Source organism: Rattus norvegicus, chromosome 15 (assembly GCF_036323735.1).
Source record: "Rattus norvegicus strain BN/NHsdMcwi chromosome 15, GRCr8, whole genome shotgun sequence".
Lineage (NCBI taxonomy): Eukaryota > Metazoa > Chordata > Mammalia > Rodentia > Muridae > Rattus > Rattus norvegicus.
Genome location: NC_086033.1, coordinates 69,607,607 through 69,622,485, shown reverse-complemented (window position 1 = coordinate 69,622,485; position 14,879 = coordinate 69,607,607). Strand labels below are relative to the sequence as shown.

Below are 14,879 nucleotides of genomic sequence, written 5' to 3'. Positions count from 1 at the left end.
TAGGGATTATGTCACACAGCATATTGTTAATGTCTCATAGATGCTATGTGCTTTCTTTCTGTCTTGGTTAGGGTTTTACTGCTGTGACTAGACACCGTGACCAAGGCAACATTATAAGGGCAGTATTTAGTTGGGGCTGGCTTACAGGGTCAGAGGTTCAATCCATTATCATCCAGGCAGGCGTGGTGCAGGAGGGGTTGAGAGTTCTACGCCTTCATCTGAAGGCTGCTAGTGGAAGACTGGCTTCCAGGCAGCTAGGATGAGGGTCTTGAAGCCCACAACCACAGAGACACACCTACTCCAACAAGGACACACCTACTCCAACAAGGTCACAGCTACTCCAACAAGGACACACTCCAAAAAGGCCACACCTACTCCAACAAGGCCACACTTCCAAATAGTGCCACTCCCTGGGCCAAGCATATACAATCCATCACACTTTCCTTCTCCAAACTCCACCCTAGTTTGCAATTCTACTATGATAGCTTTAGAACCCCACTGACTGAGGCTGTGCTCTTAATCAGACACCCTGGCTTCAATCTCAACTTTTCTGTGACTCACTTTCCTTTCCTATAAAATAAAGATAAAATTAAAACTACTGCAAATGTACATTTAAATGATGAATATAAAATGCTAGTATGGTATATAGTAAGTGCCTATTCACACTAATAAGGCCAATCCCTTATAAATGAATCTAACAAATATTGAGTTGCTTCTCTATTGGAAAGTGTTCTAAAGAACCTGTCTGATTATTCCTAGATTTTGGCTATCAGGTATAAAGGCACACATGCTAGATTAGGATATTTATAGGGAAATGAATGCAACCAGAAGTCACTGGTCATCCAAATATGTCAGATTCAGAACAGTAAGTACTACATATTAGATCTCATATGCACATCCTACATTTTACACTGTGTATGTGTGTGTAAAAGAAACGATGTTGTGTGTGTGTGTGTGTGAGAGAGAGAGAGAATGTGTGTGTATGAGTTTGTGTGTATGTATCTCTGTGTGTGTGTGTGTGTATGAGAGAGAGAGAAAGAGAATGTGTGTGTATGAGTTTGTGTGTATGTATCTGTGTGTGTGTGTGTGTGTGCGCGCGCACGCACGTGACAAAGACAGAAATGGAACTAAAACAGAATAAAGAGATCTTATGGGGGCTTGGGGATTTAGCTCAGTGGTAGAGCACTTGCCTAGGAAGCGCAAGGCCCTGGGTTCAGTCCCCAGCTCCAAAAAAAAAGAACCAAAAAAAAAAAAAAGAGAGAGAGAGAGAGAAAGGCGGGGAAACTACAGGGCAGTAGGATCCCTGTGACATGATCACTCATGTCTCCTGGGAGGATCTCGGAAAGGGGAGAAGGAGCAAGAGCCAGGCAGACGGAGAAGGAAAAGGTGCTGTGACAGAGTGAATGTGAACCGGATACGTATGAAGCTACCATACCGAGTCCAACATGGCCTGGTATGCTAACATTAAAAAAAAAAAAAAAAGGACAGGGGAGCAGGGGTGGGTTTGCAAAAACTCTTTTGTCTCTGTCCTCTGTGTAGTAAGGAGAGATAAGAGAGCGCCTTTGGCTGTGGAAGGACAGAGGACTCTGCGGGCAGAAGATGTAATTTAATGGTCCTCCTTATAATGCATGAGAACATAATTGCCTGGTTAATTAAAATACATTCTATGTGCTGGGAACACTTACCAGTCCAGTGAAGCAAACCTCAGGAGAATTTTTATCTTAAATTCAAAACTTCCGGGGGGAAAAGGTTCAGGAGGATTTGATAAGAATTTTTTTTAGACTGTAACAAAGTGGGGAAGCCTCTTGCACCTCACTAGTGGGTCTTTTGCTCCTTTTTAGTCCACAGTCGCTGTGGCCTTAGAAAGAAATCCCTCCGATATCGGAATAGGAAGGGTGGAATCCCCGGTAAGGATAAAGCTTCACTCTTGCTGTGAAAGGCAATCTCGCCAACCTCAGTGCACGCAGGTCTGGCCTCTGCTTCAGTTTCTCCCCAGTCCCTCTCTCTGGTCCACAGCCTCAGACACGCGGGTGGGTGCCTGAGTTGTCTCACACCCTGCTCCTGCCGGCCCACTGGCCCATGAGCTCAGGCCGTGGCACCCTCCTAGCCTGTTGCTGTCCACCTCTGTGCTCTGGGTCAGTAACTTTGCAAACCTGCTGTCACCTTGTGTCTCTGTGCTGTCAAGAGAAAGAAAGAGCAGGGACCATGACCTTGGTGCTTAAGACTCTTAGCAGCAGCCAAATTTCTGAGAGCTGTAATACAGGCAAGAAGGGAAGCAACAGAAAAGCCTTTTATTTTCTCCCCCTCCTCCTTCTCTCTCCCTCTCTCCTTCCTTCCTTCCATACCTCCCTCTCTCCCTCCCTCCCTCCCTCCTTCTCTCTTCCTTCCTTCTGTCCTAGTATATCCCTTCCCTGAAATGTGTAAATGTTACCTGGAATTTGAAATTTACTTGGAATTATTTTAAGAATTATTTGAAAGATTTACAAATATAAATCTTCATTCTCGGTCTCAACGTCAGGGGTATCTCCGGGTGAAGAAAGTGACTGTATTTTGGGGGACCTAGGCTCACGCTTCCCTCACCATGTATTCTGATAAAGTAAATGGACCGCAGCATCCTTTTAAAAATCATTCCCTTGTGCTTTTGATGTTTTTCTAAGCTGTGAATCGAAAAGTCTTTTATCTTCCCTCCCCCCTCCCTCCCCCCTCCCTCTCCCCCTCTTCCTTCGTTCTTGGCATATTTCATTCTTATTTTAATTCCCCCCTTTCATTTCTTAAATCATCAGTAAGGGACAGAAAAAAAAATTCCCCCTTGTGTCTTACAATGATAATTGTAAAAATTGGAATTTGATAACCAGAAACTGAGTTTGGTTGGTGTGGCCATTTTTTTTTAATATGCTATGGATTCTGTAGGATAAATTACTTCTTTTTTCTATTTCCTGTTGGTGTAAGGGTGGGTTGGGAGTTGGTGAAATGTTTCCATTGACCGTACTCCGAAGGTAACCACGGAACTCGGTCAAAGCCCGTGGTGTTTTCCTGTTGTTCTCAGCGAGGCAGAGGCATAGACCTCCTGCCCAGTGTCAGGTTTGGGTGCCCTTGCCTCCTCCACCGTCTGCTGCTAACGCCCTTCGCTCCTCCTTTGAGACACTGAGTCCCATTGCTCCTGGATTTTCTCAGCTCTCCTCCTACCCTTGGTGATTCCAACATCCGCAGGACCTCAGCTAAGATGGAGGGATATGGGTGGAGTCAGGAGAGCTCGCGGTTTCTCTAAATCTCCTACCAGTGGTGGTCTCCAGAAGGAAACTTGTAAGGGGTGGGTCCTTGCTTCTTAGATGTCTGCCCTTTAAAAGTTGTCAGGAAGTGGAATGGCTTACCTTCTGGTCAGAGAAGTGAATTTCTCTATTCGGCAAATGACCTGTAAAATACATCTTTCTGGTCCCTTCAAAGGCTCTCCTCCCTTACTCCTGGCGGTCCTCCGTTCCCTAACAAAAGTCAATTGCAGAGCAACAGTGAGGGAAAACAGACTTATTCTGCAGACCTCAGAGGGAAGAGATTTACTCTCAGTCCAGTTCTGTCTACTGTCACAAGATGGTCTCCCCTCTGTGCCTACCCCTAACTCTGGCTTTGTTCCTGTTCCCTTTCAGACTCAACCTCCCACACAGTGAGGAGCCTACCCAGCTTCTTCTCTGTTCTCTACTAGATGGGCCAGTACCTTCTAGAATCCTAGGTTCATGGATTTATGATCAGCAGGCCTTCTTGTCCCTCCAGATCTGAACACTTACCCTAAGTCTATTTACCCTAAGGATACGGCTCTTGTACCCCCTTTAGGGTTGAAAAAAAGATACAGAGAGCTCATTTTTACACCGAAGCCACTCTCTCATGTTTCTCACTCTGCTGCATCTCCTGTCTCTTCTGGTGTAGCTTTTCCTTGGTTTGGTTCATTTGCCTTACTGTCTTTCCTTTCATCCCAACAGCAGAATTGTGAGACCACAGAATAGCATATCCCAACCTCGGTGACAGGAGTCATCCTTTGTTACATCCCACATCAGCCATCTACCTATGGACACAGTTCTGCCACGGCAGGTGAACTGGCTGGTTTTGTGTCTCAACTTGACACGAGCTGGAGTTATCACAGAAAAGGAGCCTCAGTGATGGAAATGCCTTCATGAGACCCTGCTGTAGGGCAGTTTCTCAACTAGTGGTCAAGTGGGGAGGACCCAGCCCATTGTGGGTGGTGCCATCCCTGGGCTGGTAGTCTTGGGTGCTATAAGAAAGCAAGCTGTGCAAGCCAGGGGAAGCAAGCCAGTAAGAAACATCCCTCCATGGCCTCTGCATCAGCACCTGCTTTCTGACCTTGAGTTCCAGTCCTGACTTCCTTTGGTGATTTTTGGTGACTTCCTTTTTTTACTTTTTATTCTAATTTATTTAATCGTTTTTTACAGTCCAGTCTTTATCCACCCTCCTGATCCGCTGTCTGATTGATCCTTATCCTATAGCCCCTCCTCAGCCACTCATGTCTCTATGAGGATATCACTACCCCACCCCATCCTTACCCCACAAGACCTCCCCACTCCCTGGGCTCTCCAGTCTCTTGAGGGTTAGGTGCATCTTCTCTGACTGAACCCAGACCCGGTAGTTCTCTGCTGTATATATGTTGGGAGCCTCATTTCAGCTGGTGTATGCTGCCGGGTTGGTGGCGCAGTGTCTGAGAGATCTCAGGGGTCCAGGTTAATTGAGACTGCTGGTCCTCCTACAGGGTCCCCCTCCTTCTCATCTTCTTCCAGCTTTTCCCTAGTTCAACCACAGGGGTCAGCAGCTTCTGTCCATTGGTTGAGTACAAATATCTGCATCTGACTCTTTTAGCTGCTTGTTGGGTCTTTTGGAGGGCAGCCATGATAGGCCCCTTGTTTTAGGAGCGCTCCATAGCCTCAGTAGTAGTGCCAGGCCTTGGGGCCTCCCCTTGAGCTGGACCCCACTTTGGGCCTGTCGCTGGACCTCCTTTTCCTAAGATTGCATTTTCAACACACTACCTTTTCAAAACCACTGCCTAGTTTTCCAGTTCACTTCTTCTACTGCACACACCAATGACTCTTTTATCCCTTTGACACATGCAAATGACAACTTCCTCCTATTCGTCATTCCTTTTGTGCCTTCATGCCCCTGCTTCCTTACTTAGATTTTATGGTCTATCACTCCAGTGACCACTCACAACAAATGTCCCTTTCTTCTTACTTCATATTCAGCTGTCAAAACAACTTGTTTGAACACATAGCTGCATAAAAGATGTTAGCCTTTGCTTAGGAAAATGACACCCAAGAACTCTAAGGTGATTGGTTGCATTCAAAGTATTGGCCATAGCCCTAAAATAAGCATCTGACACGTTTCCTTGTGAATTCGCCTTCCCACTATTTGAGCCGTGTTTTAACAGCATCCTTCTTCCCTTGATTCTTTATCACTGTTCTGACCATTTTCCACAAAAGAGCATCAACTGAATTTTCTTCCTACTTTCAAGCAAAAAGCCCCACCTGCTTCGTACATCCCTCTCTTCTTGTGTTGCCTCTTTCTCTCAGTATCACATCTCCTGTCTGTGTCTTGTCTCCTGTTTCTGCTCTGACACTCAGTTTCTATCTATGATCCTTCCTGTCTCTGGCACCATCGTCTCCTTACACAAAAGAAAAGTCCTGCGTCCTACTTCAAGTGACCATTATCTTCTCTCACTCCACATTACCTTCCTACTTTCGCCTCCTTTTGCATTGTGTAGCAAAATAGTACGAAACTCCTCCCATCCCTACGACCCTCACTTTTCACTCCATTCTTTCTTCAAGTGGCATCAGTCGCGTTCCGTGCTTACCATTCTACTGAAGTGCTGCTCCTCTCTGGGCACCTAGTGACCTCTAGACCATTAAATAAATCGGATGCCACCCTTTCTGCAGTGTCTGACACAATAGGCAAATCCTTTCTCTGTACCTTTAGCACATCCTTAAGTGTCAGCCTGATACAGCGTACAGGATGCTTCACTCGCATCATGGACCTGCCAATCTTCTAGCATCCAGCCCAAATAGTGCGTACTCTCTCCTCTCCTCTCCTCTCCTCTCCTCTCCTCTCCTCTCCTCTCCTCTCCTCTCCTCTCCTCTCCTCTCCTCTCCTCTCCTCTCCTCTCCTCTCCTCTCCCTTCATCCCAAGCCCAAGTCCAAATCAATTGTCACAGAGCAGTCTACTCTCCTCTTACAGCGTATCTCTCTCATAACCTGATTCCTGTGTTTCCTTGTAGTCCGCTTGCTTCACTATTGCAAATTAGAACATAAATTTAAGAATGTTTGGAGCAGGAGACAGACTTACTGTGCTCATGGCTGTCCCCAGACCATTGCAGGGTGTTGAAAATAAGGACTCTACTACAAACACATGAGTGGCCTTCCCTTATGTATACATCTTCATGGAGCCGTTCTCCTGCCCGTTTGGTACTGTTCTGTTACAGCCTTCTCCCCATGTGCAATTGATAAAGAATTTTCTTACTGATTAAGCAAAAATTTTCACCATTACAGATTTATTGACATTTATTTGATGAACGTGGGCAAATCAGACAAGCAAGCAATTTTTAGCAGTTCGTAGACGGCTCAGAGGCATAAATCTTCTGCATGCGAGCAGAGCTTCTCCAGTGCTGCCAGCTGCCACCAACTCTGCATGTTCAGTGTTCTGCTGCTCATCACACAATGGGTCTGACTCTAGGGAAGAGACGGGGAGAAAAGATTACAGCCACACCAAGGAGGAAAAAAACACCTTCAGACCCATAGAGTTCTTCTAAGTATGGCTTAAAATAAATTCAATATTAAATAAATGATATACCTTTTCTAAGTTCTTTTGAATTTTTTTTATAAAACTTCTGCAATAAATAGTAGAGACTATAATGTTTACTATTTTCATTCATTCTTGAAATTGGTTATGTGTAAGACATGACGTCAGGTAATGAAAATACAGCAGAACCAAAGACCCAACAGGCAGCTTATAGGAAGATAGATGCCATACAACTTGTTATATTATCCTATTTTAGTCAAACTGTCACATAACAAGTGGTACAAGCAAGAAACTGAGAGAGGACAGACAAGTTTCTTTCAGCCCCAGGCACGTTGCCTCCCAACTTTGCTTGTCACTCCAGGAAACTCATTTATGCTCATATTTTCCTTGGGGTCACCAGAAATAGGGGAGAAGGAGTTTATGACGGTTGAGATCAGAGCAATTATAGCCATCTTAATAAAGAAGAGAGAGGCTCGGCATGGTGCACTCATGCTTATTTAGGAATAGCAGAACAGCACAGCCATAGTGAACCATTGGGCATATTGACAGTCGTTGTGTGAGTGTGAGTATGTGTGTGTGAGTGTGTGTGTTGTACTGTGTATATGTGCACAAGAATGTGCAGGTCATTGTGTTAGCATGTATGTGTTGTATGTGTGTGTATGCGTACAGAAGAGTGTGCAGGTGCACATGCTCATGCATATACATGTTGAACAAGGACATGACATTGAGTGTCTTCCTCTATCCATCTCCACTTTGTTGCTATGAGAGCAATGAACTGGTAGCCTGATGTTTGACTGTCCTAGTTGGCCAGAAGTCTCCTGGGCTCTGCACCCTGATGCTAGAGTTACAGGCACATGCAGCCATGTCTGGCTTTTCTATGCAGGTGCTGAAGATTTGAACTCATATACTAATGTTAGTAGAGCAATTGTCTTTATCCACTGAGTGATCTCCCTTAGCCTCTACATCAAATATTTTAAAGCAATAATCTTCGGCTAAGTGGTTAGTACTAAAATGGTATCCATGCATGTATGGCCTTGTTGAAATTCACTCTGGTGGCCTCTTGCAAGCTTGACATGAAGCAGTGTCAATTATGACAGTGGCAATCCGGCATTCGTTTATGTACAGGACCCTTTCTTTTAACCTCATTTTTAAATCTGTTTGCACATATACCCATTTTATAGGATAAAATATTCCATTTGATTATAAAAGTTTTCACTTTAACATTATTGTGGCTTCCCCATGGAAGGGACTTTGTATTCTTCCTTCAGGTGCTAGGAACTACTTGCTGCCTTTGCCACTCAGGGCTTGGGGTGGTCCTATCACCTCACCATTCCTATGTACACCTTAGTAACCCTCTTCATGTTGAAGTCACCAGGTACCTGGTATGAATGTGTCACCACTTCCTACAGGGATCCTACCTCAGAGCAAAGAGCTGAGGAATCCAGCTAAATTGAGTTACAGAGAATTTCCTACTAAGAAAACTGCTTCCCCATTGTCTTCCAATACTTTCTCTCTCCGTCCACTTTACCCTGTCTCTGTCAAGAAGAAAGAAAGGCCCAGATGAATATAGCTGGGTCCTCAGGTAGTACTATGTCCAATTTTCTGAGGAACCTCCAGACTGATTTCCAGAATGGTTGTACCAGTCTGCAATCCCACCAACAATGGAGGAGTGTTCCTCTTTCTCCGCATCCTCGACAGCATCTGTTGTCACCTGAGTTTTTGATCTCAGCCATTCTGACTGGTGTGAGGTGGAATCTCAGGGTTGTTCGGATTTGCGTTTCCCTGATGACTGAGCATACACCCAAAAGATGCCCCAACATATAACAAAGACACATGCTCCACTATGTTCATAGCAGCCTTATTTAAAATAACCAAAAGCTAGAAAGATCCCAGATGCCCTTCAACAGAGGAATGGATACAGAAAATGTGTTACAGTTACACAATAGAGTACTACTCAACTATTAAAAAACAATGACTTCATGAAATTCATAGGCAAATAGATGGAACTAGAAAATATTATCCTGAGTGATGTAACCCAATCCCCCCCCCCAAAAAAAAAAAAACCACATGGTATGCCCTCACTGATAAGTGGATATTAGCCCAAAAGCTCAGATTACCCAAGATGCAATCCACAGACTCAAGAAGAAGGACAACCAAAGTGTGGATGCTTCAGTCTTTCTTAGAAGAGGGAGCAAAAATATTCATAGGAAGAGATACGGAGACACAGTTTGGAGCAGAGACTGAAGGAATGGCCATTCAGGGCCTGCCCCACCTGGGGATCCAGCCCATATACATACAGCCACCAAACCCAGATAATATTGCTGATACCAAGAAGTGCATGCTGACAGGAGCCTGATATAGCTGTTCCTGAGAGACTCTGCCAGAGCGTCACAAATACAGAGGCGAATGGTCTCAGCCAAACATTGAACTGAGAACGGGGTTCCCATTGGAGTAGTTAGAGAAAGGATTGAAGGATCTGAAAGGGCTTGCAGCCCCATTAGAACAACAATACCAACCAACCAGAGCTCCCAGGGACTAAACCATCATCCAACGAGTACACATGGACAGACCCATGGCCCCAGCTGCATATGTAGCAGAGGATGGCCTTGTTGGGCACCGATGGGAGGAGAAGCCCTTGGTCCTGCTAAGGCTGGACCACCACCCCCTAGTGTAGGGAAATGTCAGGGCAGGGAGGTAGGAAGGGGTGGGTGGTTGGAGAGGGGAACACCCTCATGGAAGAAGGGGGAGGGGAGATGGGATAGGGGGTTTATGGATGAGAAACCAGAAAAGGGGCTAACATTTGAAATGTTAATTTTAAAAATCCAATAAAAAAATAAATGACAAAAAATAAAGAAAATAAAAAAATAAAATAAAAGAAGAAAGAAAGCCACTACCTCATCTTTTCTTTTTCTTTTCTCCTTCTTCTTTGGGGGCTGTGCTAGAACTTGGACTTAGGGCTCACATGTGCTAGGCAAGCAAGCATTCTACCACTGAGCTGCATTGGCAACACCTCCCCTTGGCTTCTAGTCAGCCTCAGCCCTGAAATATGTTTTTTCCACTTTTACTAAAACGACCTTTCTTCTTACATCTCTGTCATCTGAAGCCTCTCCTCCTTCCTTATTCTTCCTTCTTGACCCTTCATATCCTGCCAGGATCTCTCTGACACGGTGAGCCCACCCCTACCCCCAGTGATGCCCACGATGTTAACAGCATGTGCTTCACCTCCACCCACCCATGTGTTTGCAGCCACCACAGACCACAGACCACATGATGCTGCCATGCCTTTGTTCACACTCTTCTCTTCTCCAGGATCCTCCTAACCTTGTGTGTCCCTCCTGTCAGAAATCCTATCCAGTTAAAATGCCACCATTCTAGTGATTTCCTAAAGGTCTCTGCAGGAAGTCCTCGCCTTCCATTATTTTGTTGTTCCCATAAATACTTTTCTTTACCCTTTGTTGCACTTCCTACATGCTTTCTAGTTTTTGTATTTGTGAAATGTCTCTCCCCCTCCACAACCCCCATGCTTCTCAGCTCTGTAGGCTCTGGTAGGGTCCAGTAAGTCTTTGGAAAGTTCCACACCTCCTCAGAGAATGCCCAGCACACAGTGGGGACACAGCAGCTTTAGTATGAAATTACACGTATTTTTATCTTCCATGTTAAAGAAAATCATTCTAAAGTCATTCCTTTCTACAGAAAACTAAGTGAAAACACCCCCCTGCATGCGGCCTTTGGCCTGACCACCTTCATGATGTGCTTTTATATTGCGGTGTGATTAAACTGTATATTTAAGCACAATGGAACCAGGACAAAGAGACCTAAGGCTATTTTTAGGTAAATCTTGGAAGGCCTGATTTTATTCCTCCATTTCTAGCCTTTTCACATTTGAAAATCAGTAATGCTGAAATATTTGTCATCACTGGGAAAAAAATGAAGTAAAATCTGCTTAAGAGCCTTTAGGCACCACCCAGTGCACAGAGCTCAAGAAACAGGAAAAGACACAGACAGATTCCTTGCTGGGGAGGTGAAAATGTGCTTCTTGCCCCACACTTCAATTTGAGCTGCCTGAAACTTCTCTAGGGGTCCTCTGGAATATCTACTGTTTGTTTTGATAATGTTGGAAGATGATGAATTTGAGAATTTTAACTCCCTCAATAACTTTCCAATTCAATGGGTTCTGGGAAGGTGAATTTGATTTTTAAATGGTAATACTTTAAGTTATGTTTAAAATGAAGTGATAATAATTTATTGCTTATTAGTCATCTAAAAATTCTAATTATTAGTCAACTAATAATTCTCCAAATCATTTTCCAGCTGTAAAGGAGATAACATTGCTCCCATTTCATAGAAGAAGAACTAGAGACTCATGGGTTTGGGGAGATGGCTCAGTTTGTAAAGTGTTTGCATAAACCTTAGGACTTGAGCTCAGATCCCCAGGACCTGTGTGGGCAAACAAACAAACACACCAAAACAGGCATGAACGGGTCGGTGGTTAAGAGCACTTGCTACTCTTTGAGAGGACCTGCATTCCTCGCACACACAGCAGTGTGTCCAGTGATGTTCCCTGTTCCCATCTAACACTGCTTGCTTAAGTTTAACTGACAGGATTCATCTTGAGTGGACTCGGAAAATGATTAATGATGGCCATGGGTGGTTGTAGGCCTGGGGCCTTTCAGAGCTTTGCTGCTTTAATGACCGTTCCTCATTTCATAGACAAGGAGGGTCATTAACCCCACTCCTACCTAAACTTCCTGGTAAACCAGGTGAACCAGGAAAGCCGAAAGAAGCTCAGTGGTTGAATGAAACAAGGGTCTGATCCTTGGAACTTTGCTCCCAATTTTGAGAGATGAAAACCAAAGTTTTACTGCTATGAAATTTGGATGTGCTCACTCGCAGCACATCTAATCTTCATCCCAAAGTGAAAGAAGAACTGACAGCCCTTGGCTCTCACAATGTGATGAGCCTGATTCCCATGGACATGTCGAGCTTTTGGACAGATGATACCTAGTGTTTCATAGGGACCTAGACATTCTTAGTTTAGCTTTGAAACATCTTAGTACTGAGATTAAGGACACTGTGGGAAGTTCCTCCTTACACCATCAGTGACGTAACTGTACATGCCCTTGACTGTCTCTCAAGCATACTGCCGCCTTTGAGAGGTTACACCTCAGAGTGTTCCTTCTTTTCTCTGGACCTAGATAAGGCCTGACCAAAGACAAGGCCAGAAAATGGACAAGACAGGTTGTACTAGGAGTGACCCAGGTCAGCTTAAAGGACTTCAATGTGTCCTTTAGACCAACAAGAGTGGAAAAGTAAGCCTGTTAATCTTCAGGGAAAGTGTTCCCAAAGGGCAAAAGGAGGCACTTCCTCCTAATCACAGAAATGAGGGCATGCGCAATCCTCTGTTTCCAAACTCATTCCCATGCACGTAGGTTTTAAGTGGTTAAGAGGAGATGTTTTGCTTCCCTTCTCATGCATATTTAAATACACTTTTCTCAGTTCTTACATAAACTGTTTAAACATCAAAAGCGTGAAAGACATAGAAACCTGAAAAAAATTATGTTGAGTTGGAGTTATATTTTTTAAATGGCAAACACAGTCACCTAAGTGTTCTTTTTCCTATTTTCTGTCTCACCTACAAGGAAACACCTTGACAATAACATGAGAGACAGAGCTCAGAAAGCCATTTGAAATGCATTTAAAAAGCTGCTTTGAAAAAAAATGAGTCACACAGATGTTTTTAATATATATATATATTATATAACAAAAAGAAAACCCCCTTTTAGAGGGTAAGAGATTGAAAAGGGACGAGAAATGGAAACACAGTATCTCATCTAAAATCTTGCAGACAAACATGATTATTATTGTAGGAATCAGAGGGTGAGCCTCGATTCTGAAGGAGGCCTCTTACTGAGGGAGATGTGTCTTGGTAAAGCACTGCAGCACAGAATGGACCTTCAAAGCTTACACGCCCAAATCATAAGCCATTATCAAAGAAATCTAAGCTGATACATTCGTTTTTAATAAGAGTAAACACAGCAGATAATAATATATAATTTCATTTTTGTGTTTCAATCCTTAAGAGTTAAAACTGCAAGGGGCAGATGAAAATAGTCTAATCTGACAAAGTATGGATTTAATCAACATTTTGCATAGTGTGGAAATAGTGGGTGAAAAGGGTCTTAGACTGTTGATCCTTTTTCTCAAGTATGTCAAGGGCTGGGCCTGCAGACCTGTGTCAGTTCTCTGGCCTCTTATCTAAGAATATTAGGTACAGAGATGGACACATAAATACAAGAGGACATGGTTACTTTTGTCCGTTAAATTAGTCTTATTTGGACACTTAAAATTTCCTACAAAAAACAAGGTAATTACTACAGGAAAGATAGTGAAAAAACAGAGACCCCCAATAAACACGACTGTGTTCTTGGTAATGGTTCCAACTGGGAATAATTAGATGGGAATTAGAAGCCTATGTTCAAATGAGTGACAAATGTGGTACTGCTTCACTGATGACCTCAGGGCTCTCTCCCTCTCCCTCTCCCTCTCCCTCTCTCTCCCCCTTTCCCTCTCCCTCTCTCTTCTTCCTTCTCTCTTCTTCCCCTCTCTTCTCTTCCCCTCTCCTCTCTTCCCCTGCCCCTCTCCCCTCTCTGTTTTTATTCCTGTTTTCCTTATTGGATTCATTCACACTATTTTAATGGTGGGATTCAAGATTAAAATAAAGAATACAGGAACCAGGAAATATAAGAAATGAAATGGGAAGCTGCATGGAATTTACATCCTGGCTTCTTTCTCTGTGGGGCTTCCCCTCCTAAGGTCCCTGTCCTGACCAGAAAGCAGAAGGAGGTTTGTAGTGACGGCACCTGAGTTACTGCTTTCTTCTCCTCAGCCAATACCTGACATACCAAAGAATCTTATGGTGACCGTCACCCAGTCTCGTTCACTGATTTACTGTAATATGCTTCTTTAAAGCTCATTTCCTTGAAAGCAACAGGTACAATTCATCAAGTGACTAATGGTTTCAATTTTAAGCATGCTATCATTCAAGGAATACTGACCAGGAACCTATTATCTAAAATGTTAGTTTTTATGTTGACAACATCATTAAGAACCTAAAGAGAAAGAATCTTGGCAGTTCTTTTATTAAAAATAATTCAATGTAGAATTACCATATTATACAGCCATTATACTCCTTGGTATATGCCCAAGAGATTTGAAACCAGGTATTTAATGTACACATTTGCATCAATGGAACCTGTATCTATAAGGCCCAAAAAGCAGGTAGCCTGAATGTCCATCAACCGATGACAATGTAATGGTACTGATACTTGTTGCAACAATGGGTGAATCTTGAAAGCATTATGCTAAGTGAAAGTTGGATCAGTCACAGATTATATTCTTTTTATATGAAATGCTTAGGCTAAAGAAATCCATGGAGACTGTTGGGCAGAGAATGTAACTACTGAATGGGTAAATGGCAAGGAATATGTTCTGGAACTGCATAAAAGTCAGGGCTTATCAATGCTGTGAATGTGCTAAACACCACTCATTTTTTTTTATCTCTTAGAAATGTGTAATGTTTTGTGAATTTTACCTTTAAAAACTTTCAGAAGGAAAATGTTAAGGTATAAAGACTTAAAATGTGGCTCAGAAAAATATTAACAGTTTTGTATAAATGAATACTCAATGTTATGGTTAGTTTTAACTATATTGTTGACACGACTTAGGAAAAGCATCTCAATGAAAGATTGTTTAGATTGGCTTGGTCTGTGGGCTTGTCTCTGGCAGATTATTTTGATTGTGTTAATTGATAGAGAAAGCTCAAGCCTACTGTGGGTGGCACCATTCCCTGGGTTTGAGTCCAGGGCTCCATAAGAGTCAAAGTTGTGCTGAGTAATAACATACATGAATTCCTTTTATTTTACTCTCAACTGTAGATGTCACATCAATACCTGCTTTAAGTGCTTACTGCCTTGACTTCTCCATGATGAAAGATCATCACATAAAATTGTAAGCTAAAATAAGACCCTTTCGCCCCAATTTGCTTTAGTTAGAATATTTTATCATAGCAACAGAAATTAAACTATGAAAAC

The 14,879-nt window shown here is 43.2% G+C and overlaps 1 pseudogene; it reads right to left on the bottom strand.

Moving 5' to 3' along the window:
* Positions 1 to 11,420: 11,420 nt before the first annotated feature.
* Atp5mj-ps2 (ATP synthase membrane subunit j, pseudogene 2) lies at positions 11,421 to 11,838 on the bottom strand (annotated as a pseudogene).
* Positions 11,839 to 14,879: the final 3,041 nt, after the last annotated feature.